The sequence below is a fragment of the Sminthopsis crassicaudata genome, chromosome 3 (assembly GCF_048593235.1).
Source record: "Sminthopsis crassicaudata isolate SCR6 chromosome 3, ASM4859323v1, whole genome shotgun sequence".
NCBI classification, from domain to species: Eukaryota; Metazoa; Chordata; class Mammalia; order Dasyuromorphia; family Dasyuridae; genus Sminthopsis; species Sminthopsis crassicaudata.
In genome coordinates this window covers 93,717,693-93,737,395 of record NC_133619.1, presented here as the reverse complement: position 1 = coordinate 93,737,395, position 19,703 = coordinate 93,717,693, and positions in this window count along the sequence as shown.

The following is a 19,703-nucleotide window of genomic DNA, read 5'->3' as shown; positions in this document are numbered from 1 at the left end:
AGTATAGCAAAATAACTGTTTGGATGTGTATACATATAATGTATTTAACTTATACTTTCACATATTTAACATGTATTGGTTATCCTGCCATCTGGGGGAAGGGGTGGTGGGGAAGGAGGGGGAAAGTTGAAACAAAATGTTTTGCAATTGTCAATGTTGGAAAATTACCTTTGCATAAAATGTTTATTAAAAAAAAAAAAAAGGAAAAAGAAAGTTAATGACTTCATGAGATAAAGATACAATAAAATCGAAACAATGAAAGATTAAAAATAGATAAATATCATTAAAAATATCAAGTGGCTTTGAAAATAGATCAATTAGGGACAGCTAGGTGGCGCAGTGGATAGAGCACCAGCCCTGAATTCACGAGGACCTGAGTTCAAATATGATCTCAGATAACTTCCTAGCTGTGACACCCTGGGCAAGTCACTTAACCCCAGCCTCAGGGGAAAAAAAAAAAAAAAAAAAGAAAAGAAAATACATCAATTATAGGTAATTTAAGAATGGTTGCACTACCTGAAGGCATTGCTCGAAGAACTTGGACATCATATTTCAAGAAATTAAAAGGAAAACTTCCCTGTGATCCTTGAACTAGAAGGTTAAAAAGAAATTGAAAGAATCTACTTATAACCTCCTGAAAGATAACTCAACATGAAAACTCCTGGAAATAGTATAGGCATATTTCTGAGCTCCCACTTTAGGGAGAAAATGCTGCAACCAATCAAAATCACTTCAAATGTCTTAGAGCCCAGAGTCGGGATAACACAATATCAAGCAGCTTCTAAGTAAAAACAAATGAAGACTTTGAGATATGATATTCCAGATAGGAAAGAGCTAGGATTGCAATCATGAATCATCTATCAGCAAAAATGACCATAATTCCTCAGAGGGAAAAAAAAACAAAACAAAACAAAACAAAAAAAAAACACAAAAAAAACAATGAAATAAAATATTTTCAGGCATTCTTGAGGAAAAAAAAAAGGAAACAGATTTAAACATAAAATTTGATTTTCACATGTAAATATAAAGAAAAGCATAAAAACATAAAAAGGAAAGAGAAACCTTAAGGGATTTAATAAAAACTAAACTGCTTAAATCCCTATATAAGAGGAGGAAACCTTTATATATTAAGAATTTTATCACTTTTAAGGCAGTTAAAAGTATAGTTACAGAGAATGTGCTGGTATATATTGCCTTTACTGGGATAATAGCCACACTCCCCACCAAAACAAATAAATAACTAAATAATAAGTGTTGAAAAAGAAAATTGCAGTGGAAGAATAAGAAAGGTCAAAGTGGAATAAGGTAAATTATATAACATGAAGAGTTGTGAAGGGATTAATATAATGGAGGGAAAGATGGGGAAAAGTGAGCAATTCTTGAAATTTACTCTCATCCTAATTGACTCAAAGAATGTCTAACACAATGAATTGAATATAGAAATTTGTTCTCTTTTGGGGAAATAGAAAAGGACTATGATAAGAGAAGGGAAAAAAAAGTGACTGAAGAAATAATAAATTGGGGGACATGGGGATCAGAAGCAAAACAATGCTGAGGAGGGACATGGAGAAATGATAAATTGAATGGAGGGAAATAGATAGTAATCATAATTATGAATGTGAATGGATTGAATTTATTCATATAACTGCAATAGTTAGCAAAGTGAATTGAAAACCAGAATCCTATAATATATTGTTTGTGAAAAATATTTGAGGCAAAGAGATCTTCAGAGTAAAGGTAATGGTTTGGAGCAGAATCTATTATACTTCTACTAAATTAAGACAAAACAGGGGTAGCAACTATGATCTCATTAAAAAACAAAACCAATATAAGATGACAGGAAAAATAATGATGACTGTTGGAGTGTATGTGGGAAAACTGGGACACCGATGCATTGTTGGTAGAGTTGTGAATTAATCCAACCATTCTGGAGAGCAATCTGGAATTATGCCCAAAATGTTATCAAACTGTGTATGCCCTTTGATCCAGAAGTGCTACTATTGGGCTTATATCCCAAAGAAATACTAAAGAAGGAAAAGGGGCCTGTATGTGCCAAAATGTTTGTGGCAGCCTTTTTTTTTCTTTTTTGGTTAGAAACTGGAAAATGAATTCATGTCCATCAACTAGAGAATGGTTGGGTAAATTGTGGTATATGAATTTTATGGAATATTATTGTTCTGTACAAAATGACCAGCAGGATGAATACAGAGAACCTTGGAGAGACTTATATGAACTGATGCTGAGTGAAATGAGCAGAACCAGGAGATCATTGTACACTTCAACAACGATAATGTAGGAGGATATATTCTAATGGAAGTGGATATCTTCCACAAAGAGATCTAATTCAGTTCCAATTGATCAATGATGGACAGAATCAGCTACACCCAGAGAAGGAACACTGGAAAATGAGTGTAGACTGTTTGCATTTTTGTTTTTCTTCCCAGGTTATTTTTACCTTCTGAATCCAATTCTTCTTGTGCAACACCAACAACAAAAATTCAGTTCTGCACACATATATTGTATCTAAGCCATACTATAACATATTTAACATGTATAGACTGCCTACCATCTAGGGGAAGGGATGGAGGGAAGGAAGGGAAAATCAGAGCTGAAGTGAGTTCAAGGGATAACGTAAAAAATTACCCATGCATATGTACTGTCAAAAAAGGTTATAATTATAAAATAAAAAAGGGAAAAAAAAGGGCAAAAGACAGTCCATTCTGTGAAGGAGAAGAATATTGAATAAAAAATGTAATAGAAATTCAATTGTATGTATTTCTTTGCTTTAAAAAATGAACACAATATTTATATCTAAACTAAAAAAAGCAATAAACAAAGAGACTATATGCCAAAATTATGGGATGCAATTAAGACTTAGATAAAAATTTATACCTCTAAACACTTACTTCAATTAATTTGAGAAAGAGCAGAATAAAGAATTCCAAGTGAAATTAAACATAACTAGAAAATGAATATTTTAAAATTCTTGAAATAAATACTAAATTGGATGTTCTGAAAAGCAAAAATAAGCCAAATAATATAAGAAAACCATTAAATTAATAAACAATGTAAGGGTACGAAAGAAAATTCAATAAAATAGATGTCATTGGTTAATTTGACTTTAAAAATATATTAACAAATAAATATATTAAAAACAAAATATATTATTAACAAAGTGTAGATAAAAAAGATGAAAAGTAAAAGACAAAAGATAAAAAGTAAAAGATAAAAAGACAGGGTTAGGATTAGGGTTAGGGTTTGTCTAAATCCTAACCTCTGTCAAAGTTCATATTCATTGTTTTTATGACATCATCTATCCATCTCATTCTTTGATTGGAGCTTCTTTTACTTTCATTTTTTCACAATATCAGTATTTTTAATATGTCCCAACTTTTCATTATGTGGTCAAATATTGAACTTTTAGCTTCATTATTCTTCCAATGAATGATAAGAATTAATTTCATTAAGTATTGATTTATTTGATCTCCTTGCTCTCCAAGGCACTCTCAAAAGTCTTCTCTAGCATGAAAATTTGAAAGCACTAATTCTGTCGCAGTCAGTTTTCCTAATAATTCAACTCACAACCTTAAATTAACCCTGGAAAATACATCTTTTTATTGTTTTTATTTTTCATTTTTTAAAAAATACTGTCTATATTTGCCATATCTTTCAACAGAGCAATGTTCTTTAATTTTATGAATACACTCAGTGTCTATAGTTATGTTTAAATTGCACTTGCATGTATAAAGTGTGACATTTCATGTGACAATTCCTCTGTTTGTCAGGTAGTGATGGAACCAGATGCCATGATCTTAGATTTTTTTTAACATTAAGCTTCAAGCTAATTTCTATACTCTTCTTTTACACTTATCAGTAATTTTTTTTTAGTTCTTAACTTTCTACCACTAGAACATCTGTATCAGCTATATATATGAGAATGTTGATATCTCTCTTAGAAACTTTTGATTGTCCAATTTTAGCATTTTAAATAATGTACACTACAAATAATTTAAATAAATTTGTTATATGTTTACTTATACATATGTATGTAAGCACATAACAAATTTATTTACACAGAATAGGTATTTAAAGCCCAGGACGAGAATTTATCTATAATAGGCATAAAACAGAAATTTTCAAGTAAGTTCAAAAGTAAACAAACAAAGAATGACCATTATTACCCATATTATTCAAAATTATATTAGAATTCAAGATATAGCATTAGAATAAGACAAGCAAATAAAAATAGGCAAGAAATAACACTATCATTCCTAGTGGATAGTATATGTGCATATTAAAAGAACGCTAGGATACCCTGAGAAATACTTAAATCAATTAAAAGCTTTGGTAACATTGTAGGTTATTAAAAAAATTAAATCAACATATCTATATATTACCAACAAAATCCAGAGGAAAAATAAGAAATTTCATTTAAAATAACTGCAGACATTATAAAATACCTTGGAGTCTACCTACCAAGATATATGTGGAAACTATATCAACAGAATTACAAAATATTTCCCATTCAAAAAAGACATTTCTAAACAATTGGTAGATTTTTATTGCATATGGGTATAATGGGTTTATTATCTAAATGACATTTCATGTCAATTTAAATGACTTATTGCATGAAAAAGAAATCAAATTACAAAAATATATTTTATAGAGCTAAAAAAATAATAAAATTTATCAGGGAGAAAAAATATCAGAAATTTAAAGGAATCAACAAGTTGTGAAGAAAAGTGACCTAGCCAGATTCCAACATATATTTTACAGTTGCAAGCATGAAAACAATTGAGTATGGCTAAATAAAATAGAGTGGTAATTAGTGGAATAGATTAAAGACACAATTCAAAGTACTAAATAAAAATAAAAAGTTTTTGTAATTAATAAACCCCAAAATTCAAGCTTTTCTGGGGAAAAAAAAACTGGAAAGAGTTGTAGAAACTGGGTATACAGCAATGTCTTTCACTATACATCAATGTGAGGTCAAAACAGGTAAATGATTTAGATATAAAGGGTGATATGATAAGTAAATTAGGCTAGAAAATCAATGAATAAGAGATGTTTATAATAGTGATTATTGAGGAAAGTAATGTTATTAGTTATTTCAACTAGCTTTTTAGTTGATTCTCTAAATATGATATCATATTATCTGCCAGAAATGATAATGTTGTTTCACTGTTATCTATTTTAGTTCTTTTTTAGTTATTATTTCTATCATATCTAAAATTGTACTTAATTAGATCAATAATAATGAACAACTTTGTTTTGCCAATTTTGCTAGAGTTTCCTTTATTTTCAGTCCATTTCAGACCATGGTTCCTCTTTTATTCTGACATGTTTTGTTCATATCCTGAAATGAACTTCACTTTCACTCTTGAAGCACCTTAGCTTCTTTTATTACAATGCTGGCTATTGATAAAGAGATATTCTCTCTTTGAATTCCAAAATTGTTTTTTTTTTTTTAACTTTTGAGGGGGGAATTAAGTTATCTATAAATGGTGAAAGACATTATTACTCTTTGCCTCTTCCAGATGGTTATAGCTTCAGAAAATGGAATTCCTATCTTCATCCTTGAGAGAACAAAAGAAAAAATTGCTTATCCCCCTAGCTTATTAGTTCAATAAGAATGACTACTTATAGCCTGGGTTTAGTTTACCCGATTATGAATTTTCTATTATTTTCTATAAATATAAATGGACTGTATGTTTGTTTTGGTTATGCTTATTGGAATCGTTAATTCAAAGCATTTTACAAGTCACAGCATACATTCATAATGCTGAGTTTTCTTTCCATACAATTGATTATTTCAATTTAATACAGTCAATAGTTTCTTCCCTACTAAGAAATGCCCATTGAGGAGGGGATTGTGTTGGTGTTTGAGGGGAATAATAAATCCACAATAGCCAAATCTCAGAATGACTGCAATCACTCAGAAGGGCTGCCACAAACATTTAAAGCTTATTTTTTACTGAGAAATTGAATGGTTTATCTCACATTAGGTGTAAACCTGGCGGAACAAATTTTGTTTTGGGATGTTTGGAAATGATTAGCCTATAATTGAATATCATAAATGTCATCCACAGAGGTATAATAGAGAAGAGACACAAAGAAAGTATAATAGTACTCTAAGTCTGAATCTCTGCTGCCATTATATCAACATCATCATCACTATCATTATCATCATCATCATCATCATCACCTCCTCTTCTTCCTACTTCATAACTAGACTACTATTCTATCATACATTTTCCTTAATGTATGTTTTTCTGTATGTATGTTCTTACACTGAAAGAATTGTTTTTAAAAATTTAGATTCTAGTGTCAAGGAAATTCCAGATTTCTGAACATGGATATTGACTTGTGTATGTGCACAAAATCTCTATCTATTTGAATATATACTGCCCAAATGAAAGGAAGGGAAAAGTATACCATGTGGATATTGACTTCAGCGTCATCCATACTATTTGAATTTTTTTTCATTTGCATAGAATACTTTATTCTATGCAAATCTAAATCTAGTATATATATATATATATATATATATATATATATATATATATATATATATTACAGCATAATACAATGATTCATTTATTAATTTAAAATATTTAATAGCATGGTATGCTATAATCATTAGAGCTCAATGTTAAGAAAAAAAATTAAAGTATTTTTACTTCAGGAAAAGTTTACTTAAGAACTTGGGAGAAATGTGTCCTTGAATAAACAATGCATTATCTATTTTTGTATAAAGTTTAGATTGTAAAGTAAGGATGAAAAAAGGATAGGACTTTGTCATTTGATTAATCAAAAAGAAGCTATTAAATATGTATCATGTATATGTTCTTTACTAGATACCCAACCTAAAAAGACAAAATGCATTCCCTGTTTTCAAGGCTTTTACTTTTTATTTAATAAATCAAGGAAATCAACATATTTACATATACGATTATATACAATAGATTAACAATATGATTTGAGAATGTCAAATTTTTGGTCAAATGAGATGGTCCTTATGTAGATGGTCCTTATGTGTTTATAAGGACCCAATAAAGGCCTCATGCAACAAATCATATTATAATGTCATCATGAATCAAATTAGAGATTTTAAAAGGTAGAAGTGAGGATAAAGTTTATTCCAGACATGGAAGTCAAGGAAGAGAAAGGTTTTAGGTACAAAATGAAATGGTTTATTTTATTTGATTCTAGAGAATATAGATAGACATATACATGTACACATATATCACAAACATGCATATACTTATATATATATATATATATACATACACACACATATATATATATATACATACACACATACACACCTACATATGTATACATATACCTACATATTTATACATATACCTACATATATATATACACATATATACATGCATATATTTATATTTACACACACACACATACAAGTATGTGTGTGTGTGTATACCTAGATGGAAAGTGCATAAACTTTAAAGAAATAAAATAATTTACCATAGTAGGTGGGCATCCTATCCTGTATTCAAAACACAAAACTCATACAAAAGCTTTTGTAAAGATGATTCCATTCATTTTTTTTAACATTTTGAAAATTAATTTTGTAATTATAACATTTTTGACAGTATATATGCATGAATAATTTTTGCAACATTATCCCTTACACTAATTTCTATTCCTAATTTTCCCCTCCTTCCCTCCACCGCCTCCCCTAGATGGCAGACAGTCCCATACATGTTAAATATGTTGTAGCATATCCTAGATACAATATATGTGTCCAGAACCGAATTTTTTGCTGCACAGGAAAAATTGGATTCAGAATGTAAAAATAACCTGGGAAGAAAAGAAAGTGCAAACAGTTTACACTCATTTCCCAGTGTTCTTTCTCTGGGTATAGCTGATTCTGTCCATTACTGATCAATTGGATCTGAGTTAGATCTTCTCTTTGTTGAAGATATGCACTTTCATCAGAATACATCCTCATACAGTATTGTTGAAGTGTATAATGATTAACTGGTTCTGGTCATTTCACTCATCATCAGTTCATGTAAGTCTCTCCAAGACTCTCTGTATTCATCCTGCTGGTCATTTCTTACAGAACAATAATATTCCATAATATTCATATACCATAATTTACCCAACCATTCTCCAATTAATATGCATACATTCCTTTTCCAGTTTCTACCCACTACAAAAAGGGCTGCCATAAACATTTTGGTACATACAGGTCCCTTTTCCTTCTTTAAAATCTCTTGCCGATATAAGGCCAGTAGTAATGCTGCTGAATCAAAGGGTATGCACAGTATGATAACTTTTTGGGCATAATTCCATATTGCCCACCAGAATGGTTGGATTCTTTCCCAACTCCATCAACAATGCATCAGTGTCACAGCTTTCCCACATACCCTCCAACATTCATCATTATTTTTTTCTTTCATCTTAGCCAATTTGCTAGATGTATAGTGGTATCTCAGAGTTGTTTTAATTTGCATTTCTCTGATCAATAGTGATTTGGAACACTCTTTCATATGAGTGTAAATAGTTTCAATTTCATCATCTGAAAATTGTCTGTTCATATCCTTTGACCATTTATCAAATGGAGAATGGATTGATTTCTTATAAATTAGAGTCAGTTCTCTGTATGTTTTAAAGATGAGGCCTTTATCAGAACCTTTAACTGTAAAAATGTTTTCCAAATTTGTTACTTCCCTTCTGATCTTGTTTGCATTAGTTTTCTTTGTATAAAACCATTTTAATTTGATGTAATCAAAATTTTCTATTTTGGGGGGCAGAGCCAAGATGGTGGAGAAGATACATGCGAATCTGTAAGCACCCTTCTTCCCTCATTACCAATTAGTTAAATCAGCCTCAAAAATAACACTGGACTGATAGAAACCACAAGGATTGGAAGCACAACATACCAGCTGAAGAGAATCTGGAATTTCAACAGAAAAGGTCATTTCCAAAGGGAGGAAGAAAAAAGGCCAACACAGAGAGAGTTAGGTGCTAGCACACTGTGCTGATCAGGCTGGGGAGAACTCTGGGATCAGAGAAGCCACTGAGATAGAGGAATCTGGCACAGGCTGTTAGCTCTCCTCTGCTTATAAAATAGCAGCTCAGAAGAGAAATCAAGCCACTTTAAAATATAAAGCCAGATACTAGAACCACCCCAATCCGGAAGTGACCTAACAGATCTTGGCACGGCTGTGTAGCCACTTTCTGTTGTCTGGGCTTCACCTTCGGGTAGTTAAGAGCCTGAACAACAGGACACAGCCTGAGGCAATATCTAATCCACACAGTACCAGGCTTGGCAGGAGGTGTAGAACTCTGCCATAGAAGTCCCAGAGAAGCGGAACCTTTGAAATAGGGACTGTGGTTTCCAGGCAAACACTTCCAGTTTGAGCACAGAGGCTTTTCACATCAGCTGCTGATATCCATTCCTGATGGGACATATTGGCTGGGCTTTGTGACGCCTTTACTGTTCAGTCTTAAACCTCAGGGAGGTCTCTAGGAATCACAGCAGTATCCTTCACTGGGCAACCCTCACAGCACAGCCGCACTAATCACCTTTGAGGCACTTCCAGGAAGGAGGAGGGGAACTCTCTGCCAGAGCTATCTCTTAGCTCAGACACAGGAGCCACCGCATCCATCTGGTCTGGGAGGGAGCTGGTAAGTAAATAAATAAATAAACTTCTTACCCCAAAGACAGATCCCAAAAGATTTTTAACCATGAGTAAAAAGCTGAAGAGAACTATTGAGCAGATATCCAACCCCAAGGTAGTTAATTGCAGAGAGTCAGCAGATAACACTCTAAAGGGGAACAATACCTGCCCCCCATCACATAATTCTCTCCCAGAAGAGATTATTAAAAAGTTAAGAGAGTTTGAAGAAAAATGGGGAAAGGAAAGAGAAGCTATGATAGAGATTAACAACATTTTGAAGTTTGAGTTGGAAAAAATAATTAATTCACAGTTGATGCAGGGAAACAAAATTTGTGAATTAGAAAACGTTAAAAAATCACAGGAAAGTATGTTTTCTGAATTGGAAAAGATAAAAAAAAAATCTAAAGAAAATAGGATATCTGAATTGGAAAAAGAAAATCATTCTCCAAAAAAAAAAAAAAAAAATTAGGGAAATGGGAAAAAATTCAATAGAGCAAAATAATTCATTTAAAAACTCAATTGGGGATATACAAAAATAAACAAAAAATGTGAAGGAAGAAAATAACTCATTAAAAATCAGGATGGAACAAATAGAAATAAATGATTCATTAAGAACCCAAGAATCAGTCAAACAAAACAAGACAAACAAACAAACAAAAAAAGAAAAGTTGGAGAATAACATCAAATACTTACTGGGAAAATCTATAGACCTGGAAAATAGATCTAGGAGAGATAATCTGAGGATTTTTGGACTTCCTGAAAACTATGACCAAAAAAAGAGCTTAGATCCTATTTTACAGGAAATCATCAAAGACAACTGTCCAGAGATAATAGAAACAGAAGGAAAAATAGGTGTCAAAAGAATTCATAGAACAGCTTCTGAAAAAGACCCTAAAAAAAAGAATTCCATGCAATATTGTGGGTAAGCTGCAAAACTACCAAACAAAGGAAAAAATATTGCAAGCAGCTAGAAAAAAGCAATTCAAATATCAAGGGGCCACAATAAGGGTCACTCAACATCTGGCTGCCTCCACATTAAAAGATCCAAGGGCCTGGAACCTGATATTCCGAAAGGCAAAAGATCAAGGATTGAAACCAAGAATAAACTATCCAGCTAAGTTTAGCATTTTCTTCCGTGGAAGAACATGGTCATTTAATGAAACAGAGGAATTCCATTTGTTTCTAAGAAAAAGAAAAAAAAAACAGACTTAAACAAAGAATTTGATCTACATCCACAAGACTGAAGAGAAACAGAAAAAGGTAAAAAGAACTCTTGAGAACTGTATCTCTGTTGTGGATATATAGAAAGTCAGCATGGATAATTTGATTTTAATGATATATAAAAAAAGGAGGGAATAGGAAAGGGAAGGGAGTAGTATCAGAAAAAGGGGAAGGAGTGATAAAAAGAGGGAAACTACATCCCAGGAAGAGGCAAAGAAAAATATACCACATCTGAGGGAATTTAGAGCGAAACATTGTGTGAATCTTACTCTCATCGGAGTAGGCTCAAAGAGTAAATAATTGACATATTTGTTTTTTAGAGAATTCTATCTTACCTCATTAAAAGGGGGGAGAGGAAAAGGAAAAAGGAAAAGGGGAATAAGGGAAAGGTACAAGAAAAGGGAAGGGATTTGGAAGGAGGGGGGTGGGATACTAAAAAGGGAGGGCTGCACGTCACAAGTAAGGTCTATAAATTACATATTGGGGAAGGGGTTCAGGGGGGTCAAAGGAAAAAAGCATAATCTGGGGATAATATGATGGCAGGAAATACAGAATTAGTAATTTTAACTATAAATGTGAGTGGGATGAACTCTCCCATCAAATGTAGACCAATAGTAGACTGGATCAAAAGTCAGAACCCTACAATATGTTGTTTACAGGAAACACACTTAAATCAGGGAGATACAAACAGAGTAAAGGTAAAAGGTTGGAGCAGAATCTATTATGCTTCAGGTAAAGCCAAAAAAGCAGGGATAGCCATCATTATCTCAGATCAAGCAAAAGCAGTAGTTGATCTAATTAAAAGAGATAAGGAAGGAAACTATGTCATGCTGAAGGGAGCATAAACAATGAAGCCATATGAATACTAAACATATATGCACCAAGAGGTATAGCATATAACTTTCTAAAGGAAAAGTTAAGAGAGTTGCAAGAAGAAATAGATGGTAAAACAATAATAGTGGAAGATCTCAACCTTGCACTCTCAGATTTATATAAATCAAACCACAAAACAAATAAGAAAGAAATTTAAAAAGTAAATAGAACATTAGAAAAATGAGGTATGATAGACCTTTGGAGAAAACTGAATGGTGATAGAAAGGAATATACTTTCTTCTCAGCAGTTCATGGAACCTATACAAAAATTGACCACATATGAGGAATTAAAGATCTCAAAATTAAATGCAGCAAGGCAGAAATAATAAATGCCTTTTTCTCAGACCACAATGCAATAAACACTACATTCAATAAGAAGTTAAGGGTAAATAGAACAAAAAGTAATTGGAAACTGAATAATCTCATCTTAAAGAATGACTGGGTGAAACATAAATTATAGAAACAATTAATAATTTCACCCAAGACAATGACAATGATGATACAACATACGAAAATCTGTGGGATACAGCTAACATGGTAATAAGGAGAAATATTATATCTTTAGAGGCTTATTTTAACAAAATAGAGAAAGAGAAGATTAATGAATTGGGCCAGCAACTTAAAAAGTTAGAAAAACATCAAATTAAAAACCCCCAACCAAAAATCAAACTTGAAATAAAAAAAATTAAAAGGAGAAATCAATAATGTTGAAAGTAAAAACAAACGAACAAAAAAACAAACTATTGAATTAATAAATAAAACCAAGAGTTAGTTTTATGAAAAAGCCAATAAAATAGATAAACCTTTGGTAAATCTGATCAGAAAAAGGAAAGAAGAAAATCAAATTGTTAGTCTTACAAATGAAAAGGGGAATCTTTTCACCAATGAAGAGGAAATTAGAGAAATAATAAGGATTTACTTGGTCCAACTTTATGCCAATAAATTTGATAACTTAAGTGAAATGGATGTCTTCCCCCGAAAAATATAGGCTTCTTAGATTAACAGAGGAGGAGATAAACTGCTTAAATAGTCCTATTTCAGAAAAAGAAATAGAAAAAGCTATTAATCAACTACCCAGGAAAAAATCCCCAGGACCAGATGGATTTACATGAGAATTCTACCAAACATTTAAAGAACAATTAGCCCCAATGTTATATAAACTATTTGAAAAAATAGTGGATGAAGGAGTCCTACCAAACTCCTTTTGTGACACAGACATGGTACTGAAACCTAAATCAGGTAGATTTAAAACTGAGAAAGAAAATTATAGACGAATTTCCTTAATGAATGTTGATGCTAAAATCTTAAATAAGATATTAGCAAAAAGTCTTCAGAAAATCATCCCCAGGATAATACACTATGATCAAGTAGGATTGCAGGGCTGGTTTAATATTAGGAAAACTATTAGTATAATTGATGATATTAATAATCAAATTAATAAAAACCATATGATCATCTCAATAGATGCAGAAAAAGCATTTGACAAAATGCAACATCCATTCCTACTAAAAACTCTTGAGAGTATAGGAATAAATGGCCTCTTCCTTAGAATAATCAGGAGCATATATTTACGACCATCATTAAATATAATATGCAATGGAGATAAACTGGAACCTTTCCCAGTAAGATCAGGAATGAAACAAGGTTGCCCACTATCACCATTACTATTCAATATAGTACTATAATAGCTAGCCTCGGCAATAAGAGCCGAGAAAGAGATTCAAGGATTTAGAGTAGGGAATGAGGAAATCAAACTATCACTCTTTGCAGATGACATGATGGTATACTTAGAGAACCCCAAAGACTCTGCTAAAAAGCTATTAGAAATAATTCAAAATTTTAGCAAAGTTGCAGGATACCAAATAAATCCACATAAATCCTCAGCATTTTTATACATCACCAACAAAATGCAACACCAAGAAATACAAAGAGAAATTCCATTCCAAACAAATATTGCGAGAATAAAATATTTGGGAATCCATCTACCAAAGAAAAGTCAGGAATTATATGAGCAAAATTATAAAACACTTGCCACAAAAATAAAGTCAGATTTAAATAATTGGAAAGACATTCAGTGCTCTTGAATATACCAAGGAATATAATAAAGATGACAACACTCCCCAAATAATCTCTTTATTTAGTGCTATACCATTCAGACACACAAAAAACTATTTTAATGACCTAGAAAAAAATAACAACAAAATTCATATGGAAGAATAAAAGTTCGAGAATTTCAAGGGAACTAATAATAAAAAAAGTCAGATGAAGGTGGTCTAGGTGTACTTGATCTAAAGCTATATTATATAGCAGCAGTCACCAAAACCATTTGGTATTGGCTAAGAAATAGACCTGTCAATCAGTGGAAAAGATTAGGTACAAAGGACAAAAAAGGGTACATCTATAGCAATCTAGTCTTTGACAAATCCAAAGATATGATCATTAGGGATAAAAATTCATTATTTGAAAATAACTGTTGAGAAAACTGGAAATTAGTATGGCAGAAATTAGATATGGATGGATCCACACTTAACACCACATACCAAGATAAGATCAAAATGGGTCCATGATTTATGCATAAAGAATGAGTTCATAAATAGATTAGAGGAACAGAGAATAGTCTACCTCTCTGACCTGTGGAGGAGGAAGGAATTTATGACCAGAGGAGAACTAGAGATCATTATTGATCACAAAATAGAAGATTTTGATTACATCAAACTAAAAAGTTTCTGTACAAACAATACTAATGCAAACAAGATTAGAAGGGAACTAACAAATTGGGAAAATATTTTTACAGTTAAAGGTTCTGATAAAGGTCTCATTTCCAAAAGATATAGAGAACTGACCCTAATTTATAAGAAATCAAACCATTTTCCAATTGATATGTTGTCCAATTGATATCAAAGGATATGAACAGACAATTCTCAGATGATGAAATTGAAGTTATATCCACTCATATGAAAGAGTGTTCCAAATCACTACTGATTAGAGAGATGCAAAATAAGATAACTCTGAGATACCACTACACACCTGTCAGATTGATGACAGGAACAAATAATGATGAATGTTGGAGGGGATGTGGGAAAACTGGGACACTAATACATTGTTGTTGGAGGAGTTGTGAAAGAATGCAGTCATTCTGGAGAACAATTTGGAACTATGCCCAAAAAGTCATCAAACTGTGCATACCCTTTGATCCAGCATTGCTGCTACTGGGCTTATATCACAAAGAAATACTGAGGAGGGGAAAGGGACCTATATGTGCCAACATGTTTGTGGCGGCTCTTTTCATAGTGGCTAGAAAATGGAAGATGAATGGATGTCCATCAATTGGTGAATGGTTGGGTAAATTATGGTATATGAAGGTTATGTAACAGCAGGACGAATACAGAGAGGTTTGGAAAAACTTACATCAACTGATGCTGAGTGAAATGAGTAGAACCAGAAGATCACTGTACACTTCATTGCTGAATGCAGGTGCATTCTGATGGAAGTGGATATCTTCAACATAAAGAAGATCCAACTCACTTCCAGTTGATCAATGATGGACAGAAACAACTACACCCACAGAAGGAACACTGGGAAGTGAATGTAAATTGTTAGCACTACTGTATATCTACTCAGGTTACTTATACCTTCAGAATCTAATACTTAACGTGCAACAAGAAAATTCGATTTACACACATATATTGTATCTAGGTTATATTGTAACACATGTAAAATGTATGGGATTGCCTGTCATCTAAGTGAGGGAGTAGAAGGGGATAATTTGGAAAAATGATAACAAGGGATAATGTTACAACAAAATTAATCATGCAAATATACTGTCAAAATTTTTATAATAAAGTGCCTTTGTTTTCAAAAAAATTTTTTTTTTCTACTTTGTGATCAATAATGATCTCTAGTTCTCCTTTGGTCACAAATTCCTTACTCCTCCACAAGTCTGAGAGATAAACTATCCTATGCTCTTCTAATTTATTTATGATCTTGTTCTTTATGGCTAAAACATGGACTCATTTTGATCTTAATTTAGTATGTGGTGTTAAGTGTGAGTCCATGTCTAGTTTCTGTCATACTAATTTCAAGTTTTACCAGCAGTTTTTGTCAAATAATGAATTCTTATCCAAGAAGTTGGGATCTTTGGATTTGTCAAACACTAGATTGCTATTTTTATTCATTATCTTGCACTGTGAACTTAACCTATTCCACTGATCAACTACTCTATTTGTTAGCCAATACCAAATGGTTTTGGTGATTGCAGCTTTATAATATAGTTTTATATCAGGTACAGCTAGGCCACCTTCATTTGATTTTTTTTTCATTAATTCCCTTGAAATTCTCAACCTTTTGTTCTTCCATATGAATTTTGTTGTTATTTTTTCTAGGTCATTAAATAGTTTCTTGGGAGTCTGATTGGTATAGCACTAAATAAATAGATTAGTTTAGGGAGTATTGTCATCTTTTTATATTTGCTCAACCTATCCATGAACACTTAATATTTTTCCAATTATTTAAATCTGACTTCATTTTTGTGGGAAATGTTTTTTTTTAACTTTGCTCATATGATTCCTGACTTTCTTTTGGTAAATAGATTCCCAAATATTTTATATTATTGACAGTTATCGTGAATGGAATTTCTCTTTGTATCCCTTGCTGTTGAATTTTGTTGGTAATGTATAAAAATTCTGAGTATTTATGTGGATTTATTTTGTATACTGCAACTTTCCTAAAGTTATGAATTATTTCTAATAGCTTTTTAGTAGAATCTTTAGGGTTCTCCAAGTATACTATCATATCATGTATAAAAAGTGATATTTTGGTTTCCTCATTACCTACTCTAATTCCTTTAATCTCTTTCTGGACTCTTATTGCCAAGGCTTGTATTTCTAATACAATATTGGATAGTAATGGTAATAGTGGGCAACCTTGTTTCACTCCTCATCTTACTGGGAAAGGTTCCAGTTTGTCGCCATTACATATGATGTTTACTTTCAGTTTTAAATATATGCTCCTGATTATTTTAAGGAATAGTCCATTTATTCCTATACTCTCAAGAGTTGTTAGTAGGAATGGATGTTGGATTTTGTCAGATGCTTTTTTCTGCATCTATTGAGATGATCTCATGGTTTTTGCTAATTTGGTTATTGATATAGTCAATTATGCTAATAATTTTCCTAATATTTAACAAGCCCTGCATTCCTGCTATAAATCCCACTTGGTCATAGTGTATTATCTTGGGAATGATTTTCTGTATTCTTTTTGCTACTATTTTATTTAAGATTTTAGCATCAATATTCATTAGAGAGATTGGTCTATAATTTTCTTCCTCTGTTTTCAACCTACCTGGTTTAGGTATCAGTACCATCTTTTTGTCATAAAAGGAATTTGATAGGACTCTTTCAATCTCTATTTTTTCAAATAGTTTATATAGTATTGGAGCTAATTTTTCCTTAAATTTTGGTAGAATTCAAATGTAAATTCATCTGGTCTTGGAGATTTTTTTCTTAGGGAGTTTATTAATAGCTTGTTCTATTTTTTTTTTTCTGAAATGGGTCTATTTAAGCAATTTACTTCCCCTCTGTTAATCTGGGATGCCTATATTTTTGAAGGTAGTCATCCATTTCACTTATGTTATCAAATTTATTGGCATAAAGTTGGGCAAATTAACTCCTTATTAATGCTCTAATTTCTTCTTCATTGGTGGAAAGTTCCACATTTTCATTTTTAAGACTTACAATTTAATTTTACTTTTTCCTTTTTCTAATCAGATTTACCAAAGGTTTGCCCATTTTATTGTTTTTTGTTTCATAAAACAAACTCTTAGTTTTATTTATTAATTCAATAGTTTTTTTTTATTTTCAATATTATTAATTTCTCCTTTTAATTTTAGCATTTCAAGTTTAGTATTTGAAGGGGATTTTTTTAATTTCGTCTTTTTCTAGCTTTTTGTGTTGCAAGCCTAATTCATTGATCTTCTCTTTCTTTATTTTCTTTATATAAGCCTCTAAAGATATAAAATTTCCCCTTATTACTCCATTGCCTGCAACCCACAGATTTTGGTATGATGTTTCATCGCTGTCATTATCTTGAGTGAAATTATTAATTGTCCCTATAATTTGCTGTTTTACCTAATCATTCTTTAAGATGAGATTATTTAATTTCCAATTACTTTTTGGTCTATTTACCCCTAATATTTTGTTGAATGTAGTTTTTATTGCATCAATATCTGAAAAGAAACCTGTAACGAGCTGTCGTCTCCAGAAGCTGCTGGATCGCTCTCTGGGAAGAGATCTGCTGTGTCTACTCAAATCTCTCAGACAGATTCTTCTCCTGTAACGAACCGTTGTCTCCAGCAGTTGCTGTTAACTCTTGTCCAAAGAAGTGACTTCCCTTCCTGCAGAGAGCCCCGTCAAGCCTGATGCAATGCAGAGTCTTTCTCTTGAATCCTGGCTCTGAATCTCCTCCAACTCTTATCCTTCTTCAGGCCGATCTGATCTCTGCGCCCAGTGCTCTCTCTTTTATTCTCCAAGAGAATGGGCGTGGGATAATGCAAGGGCTTCTGGGAAGAACCACCCCAGCCAATGCTTGCCCCCTCTATCAAGTCAACCTGAGTTCTCACCTTGTAACCATCCAGAAAACCTGAGTTCTCACCCAGTAATCCTAACAGAAACCGTTTACTATTTCTGCCTTTTGGCATTTAATTTTGATATCTTTACGTGTTAATATGTGGTCAATTTTTGTAACATTCCATGAACTGCTGAGAAGAAAATGTACTCCTTTCTGTCTCCATTTAGTTTTCTCCAAAGATCTATCATATCAAACTTTTCTAGTATTCTATTTACCTCTTTGACATCTTTCTTATTTATTTTGTGGTTTGATTTATCTAATTCTGAGATTGCAAGGTTGAGATCTCCCATTGTTATAAGTTTGCTGTCTATTTCTTCTTGAAGCTCTCTTAATTTCTCTTTTAAAAATGTAGTTGCAGCACCACTTGGTGTGTATTTGATTAATATTGATACTGCTTCATTATCTATGGTACCCTTTAGTAAGATATAGTGCCCTTCCTTATCTCTTTTAATTTGATCAATTGTTTTGCTTTTGCTTGATCTGAGATGAGGATGGCTACCTCTGCTTTTTTGGCTTCACCTGAAGCATAGTAGATTCTGTTCCAACCTTTTACTTTTATTCTGTATGTATCACCCTGTTTCAGGTGTGTTTCTTGTAAACAACATATTGTAGGATTCAGGATTTTAATCCAGTCTGCTAACTGCTTCCTCATTATGGGGGAGTTTTCCCAAGGCCTATTAATGATTAAAATGACTAATTCTGTATTGCTTGCCATCATCTTAACCCCTGCTAATGCTTTTCTCCTTTCCTTCCCCCTCACCCCCCTCACCAGTATTAAATTTGTGAGCATCACTTGCTTCTTCCCTTTTTAGTATTCTTCCCCCACCTTACAGTTCCTCCCCCTATTTTACCCTTTTTCCTCACAATTTCTGTATTCCTTTTCCCTTAGCTTACTCCTTCCCTTTTCACTTTTCCCCTCCCATTTTTCAATGAAGTAGAAGGAGTTTCACCATAAATCAAATACATCTATATTTTTCTCTTTAAGCCAATTCTAATGAGAATATGATACACACTATGTTCATCCCCCTCCATTCTTTCTCTCAGATATAATGGGTTACCTTTGCCTCTTTGTGAGATATAGTACCATCAGTTTACCCTTTTTCTGATATAATTTTCTTTGTACCTCTAGTTTCTAAAACAAATTATACATATGTTATTTATCTATCTTTATGGCAGATATATATTTCTCAAGATTTCTTTTTACCTTTTTAGAAATCTCTTGAGTTCTGTATTTGGAGATCAAATTTATTGTTTAGATACAGTTTTTTTCATCAAGAATAGATGAAATTCATTTATTTTGTTAAATGTCCATCTTCTTCCATTGAA